The sequence below is a fragment of the Triticum aestivum genome, chromosome 6A, assembly GCF_018294505.1.
Source record: "Triticum aestivum cultivar Chinese Spring chromosome 6A, IWGSC CS RefSeq v2.1, whole genome shotgun sequence".
Taxonomy (NCBI): domain Eukaryota; kingdom Viridiplantae; phylum Streptophyta; class Magnoliopsida; order Poales; family Poaceae; genus Triticum; species Triticum aestivum.
This window is the reverse complement of record NC_057809.1, coordinates 385,972,008-385,976,988: the sequence shown is the minus strand read 5'-3', so window position 1 is coordinate 385,976,988 and position 4,981 is coordinate 385,972,008. Positions and strand designations below refer to the sequence as shown.

The following is a 4,981-nucleotide window of genomic DNA, read 5'->3' as shown; positions in this document are numbered from 1 at the left end:
AACGATTCGTTGGCAGCAAACATTAGATGTCCTTTATTTCACAATCAGAGGATTCTTGTTCTACCGGGTCTTGTCTAATATTTTCCAATGTAATGTAGAGGATAGGAAGAATGCCTGGCCATGGTGGGCCGTGCCGGGCGTGCTCGCGGGCCGGCCTGGTTGGCTGGCCCGCCAGCTATAACGCCCCCACGCTTGGTCTCCCTGCTCATCCCCTGACCAAGCTAGGGTTCTCATCAAGTTCAAAAAAAAAAAACTAGGGTTCTCATCCGTCGCCGCCATCTGACCCCTCCTCCTCCCGCGGTGCTGCTCCCCGGCGACGTCGTCTGACCAGCCGCGGCCTCCGCAGGCCTCATCTTCTCACGAATCTGCAAAGGTCGTTGCCATCGGTTCCCACCGACGCCTTGCTGTAGCCTCCCCGATGCTCTCTTTGCACCGCCGCATGTGCCTGTGCATATTCCGCAGACTCCCCCTCCTACAAGAGATCTCCGCCACCGTCCCGATTGGATCACGCTGCCGCCAACCAGTGGTTCAGCAGGGAACGCTGCCGCCCGATTGGATCTTGGACGCCCTGCAAGAGCTCAAGCCGCCGCTCGGCTGCACGCATCTGCCCTGCAGGTCTCCGGCTGGACCAGGCCACGACCCCCACTAGCCTCCCATGCCCAACAGTCAGTCGGCTCCTCTGCTCGCTCCGGTTCACTGGCCGCTGCAAGTCAACGCCCAGCTGCATCTTTGATTGAATCAAGCCTATATGGATCATCTAAGAAGATCCATGGTCGTGTGACCACTCAACTCGTAGACCTTCGCACGGCCGGTAGGCCGGCCGGTATGTGACATGATCTCTTCATTTCTTCTTACATTGTCTTCTTTTGTTGATCAACTGCAAGGAAGAGCTGACGATAACATTGAGACTGTCAGGAGAAGATTCAGAGTTAAAAAATAATCAGAGTTTTTGAAGAATCAAGTTTGCCTGTAGTTCAGTCCGATGACTCTAAGTCTAAGGGCAAGGTTAAGATGGTGTATCCATTTTTATATAAAAGGATATGGCACGCTTCTTCCAAAGAGCTTATTCTTCACAGCGTCACATAAATACTTGTGATTTAAGATAGTCACACGTCACCAGAAAACGATTCAGTATTAATCCAGCTGCATATAGTTGAGTACTATGATTCAAAAGGCTAGGTTGAGAAGGGGTATGATTTTGAGTGCAAAAGCATACTATTCTGTAGAACAGTTCATTTTTAACAGCCTAATGTATCGATTTCTCATAAATTATAAGAGCTACGCTGTAGAATTTTTTAGTATGTCTAGCAAATGCTCTTGTTGTTCAGGGTCTAATTGGGTGCAGGTGATGCCTGGAATTGAACATACAAAGGATGAAGGGGGTGCTAGGCAGGCTCGCGCCGTCCACGTGTCGCTATGAATAGTGCCGGCGAAGCAAGCGTTGCGTCCCGCGCGCGCCGCGAGCAGAGAAGCGACCGAGAGAGAAAAGAGAGCAGTTCTCAAAAAAAGAGAGAGAAAAGAGAGCGAGCGAGCAGCTGTAGCGAGAGACAAAAGTAGCGATGCCAGTGACCTAAACCGCATCTCCCCTTCTCCAGAGAGAGAGAGAAGATGAGAGGGAGAAGAAGTAAGGAAGGGAGGGTGAAAGAGAGGAAAGAGGAGAGGGAGGTAGAGCCGCCTTCTCTCCCTGCCTCTTCCGCGGTGGTCGAGGTGCAGCAGCGTCGGCGCCGCCAGGTTCTCGATCCAGTCGGATCTGGCGCCGGTCGCCGTCCCCGTCGCCTCGTCTTCTTTCTTTCCAACCCACCGCCTCCGAGCTTCTGCTCCTGCTACGTCTCCTTCTCCCTTCCCGCCGCGGGAGCAGTCATCGCTGCGCCCTCGCCCCCGCACGCCGTCCTTCCGCGCGCCTCACCAGCCACCACCAGCAGCAGCGTAGGGAGCCAATGGGAAGGGGGTCCAAGGCCAAATCCTGCTTCAGCGGAGGCCATGACTGAGGCGGAGGGGGAGCTCCCCAAAGCCATCGTGGATCGTGCTGTGGCGGCGTGGAGCAGGGGAGGATTTGGGCGATGGGCATGAGGGAAGGAGCAGCGAGGTCAGAGTTCCAGGCGGTGCCGGCCGTCGTCACATGTCCCCAGTCTAGGTTGCCCATCTTCGGCCAATTCATCTTCCTCCCCAATTTTTACTCCTTGATTCATGGTTTTTCTAAACATATGTGTGCAGATCTGAGAAAAAAAAGAGAAGTGGGTGAATCTTGAGGAAGAGCTTGGTGAAGAACAAGGTGATCTCTCTCTGAACAATCTATTTAGGTCCAGTTTCATTGCCTTTTGATTTCTGCTATTTTCTCGTGGGATATTAAGGAGTTGAAAACACATATTTTGTAGGTGTTCCTAATGGCAAAGGTGGTAATCAACGATGAGAAAAAAAGGGACCGAGATTGGATTTCTGCTAGGTATGTTCCTCATCTCTCTCAGCTCTTGTTCCAATCCCCACCCTGATGTAACTGCTTCTTCACAACTGTTTGATGTGTCTTAGGAGATGAATGCCATGGATTGGCAAGATTCTTGCTAAGCTGACAACTAATTAAACTATTTGTCCCATTGTTAAAGCTAATCATAGTCATATGTGGTGATCGTCCGACTGCTGCGTATGGTGGCAACCGAATTCTTGATGATGAACCGAATCAAATACGTAGTAAAGTCAGCGCTAAATCACAAGTATATATTCAGGTTCAGTACACTCAAGCTGTCGAGGAGGTTACTCAGACCTGTAGATTTTGTATGACAAGAAAATTACTTGAAAGAAATAGGTACAGCCACTGTGATAAATATCAGTAGTAAGCATTGTATATGTATGCAGTAGTATAGTAAGACAAGAAAAATACTTGAAAGAAATAGGTGCAGACACTGTGATAAATATCAGTAGCATGCACTATATATGTATGCAGAACAGACCATAATCATGATTTTGCATTGCTTGGACCAAGATTTGTATGCACCGATCACCTATGCTGTCTTTAGGGGTTACAGGAAAATGACATATATCAGCCAGTGCAACCACTAATAGTGCAATTGTGTATTTACAGAAAGGAAGCAGGTCAACCATGCAGTATTAGAGTAAGATACTACATGTAAAAGTACCATCTAAAAATGACAGATACATTACTTCGTGAGAAATCTCGGTAGGAAAGTAGTGACTCTTTTTGTCAATGGATTGTGTACAGTGAACTGGATTATGCAATGATCGGTTGATTCAGAGCTCTTGTATCTTGAGTGGCATTCACCTTTGGGCAATTCAAGCGACCACAGGTATTTTCCAGTGATATTGAAGCTATTTTGAAATAGTGGATACTTGCATGATTTGTGTTATTTTCCAATGGTACGTCTATTCCTGCAGCTTATAGTCCCTTCACTGATTTGTTCATGCCTTGCTTTTGGTTATTTTAACATTGCCATGCTTTACAGCCTGTTGTCTTTAAAATGATAAAAACCCATAAATGCTGTTAGATCCTTTTAAATTCCTTCACTGGTTTATCTTTCCTTGTGCATCCATGCAACTGATACACCATATAATGGGCTTTATTACAATGGCAATTTAACACCATATACAAGGGCGAGACTACCAGCTGGTGAAGGAGAGGATATGTATTCGGCGTGTCCTGAAGAGGTAGTCCACGAACCGGCAATGGAGGAAATAAGGTAGAGACGACAATAGCAGCAAGTACGTCAAGTGCTAGGGATGTGGATATGGTGTGGCATAAAGAGGTAGTCCACAAACCTCTGCTAGGTGCTCCTCTCTCACCTCTTGCATCCTCTGGGGATATTCCTTCATTATTTGGTTACCTGTCAATGCTCGGTCCTATTTCCCACCTTGTGCTTTGACTTCTTGCATTTTTTCCGTCTAAGTTATTAGGCTACTGCTGCCTGGTTTGCCCATGATGAACCACTAATTATGATGCACCGCTGGCTGGTCTGCCTTTTTTATGCTTTTTTAGTGACAACATTCAGACTTAATGTTTATTACTTCATTTCAGAGTTTTAATTAAGACATCGCAGTCAATTTATATGGTCTTCTGAAGTTTCACCTTCCCTTTGTCATATTGGTTTGATCAAATCAATGGGAAGCCGGCATTACTTTGATGTACTGACTTACAGTCTTATTAAGTACTCCCTTTTCAAACTAATACAAGATCTTTTAGATCACTGCTTACCTTTTAGATCACTAAAATAGTGATCTAAAAGGTCTTACATCTTAGCGCACATTTAACTACTTTATTGTCTGTACTATTGTGGATGTACCGCAGAATAAAGCAGTCCTTCATTTTCCTTCTCTGCAGGCTGATCTTCTTGCTCAGTATAAGCCAACAATGGAGAAACTGACCAGGCTATCTTTCATGATCAGTTACACACCAAGCCTATATTTTTGCTGCTTCTACATGTCGTTGTGATGGTCATTCGGCCCATTTTCTTGAATCTGCACTACAACGAGAGATCTTGGCTGCTTCTTTGTGGCTTCCAAACTTGAAATGTTTGTTTGGAAGTTAGTTTAGTTTTTTGTTGTAGATTCATAGCTTCTCACATGTACCGTCCTCTTAGACCTTCAGATTTCCAAAGAAACTAAATGAAGATATGGTGGTATGGTCTCAATAGTACAACTTAAAGCCTTCCATGCTTTATATTCTCTGAAATTTGCTCTTGAAGAATTATGTATCTATGTTACATCCAGTGAGAAAAGGCGGCTTCCAAGCAGAGGATGCGGGAATGTTGGCCACATTTGGTTTTCGACTTGGGTGTCTAAATATTCTCACACTACTTGGCTCTCTCTCGGCCTTTGCGCCATTGGCGCAACGAGTCATCTAGTACCAACAATAAGCACACATGAACCAACAATAAGCACACATGAACTCAAGCACGGTGGAAACAGGTAATTTACAGAATACTCTGATCTCAGTGAACCAGTGCCACACAATAGAGCATACTCTCAGGGACAT

At 46.0% G+C, this 4,981-nt stretch overlaps 1 long non-coding RNA gene across 7 annotated transcripts; it reads left to right on the top strand.

Moving 5' to 3' along the window:
* The first annotated feature begins 223 nt into the window (after window positions 1–223).
* LOC123127604 (uncharacterized) lies at window positions 224–4,772 on the top strand. Of its 7 annotated transcripts, none has more exons than XR_006462657.1 (7): window positions 224–2,134; window positions 2,215–2,272; window positions 2,376–2,443; window positions 3,077–3,107; window positions 3,215–3,299; window positions 3,603–3,755; window positions 4,328–4,772. It is a non-coding gene; the product is annotated as an uncharacterized lncRNA (long non-coding RNA). The 7 variants fall into 7 exon arrangements; XR_006462660.1 differs by having other exon boundaries at window positions 3,603–4,131; XR_006462662.1 differs by having other exon boundaries at window positions 224–823; window positions 1,346–2,134; window positions 2,376–3,299.
* The last annotated feature ends 209 nt before the right edge of the window (window positions 4,773–4,981 follow it).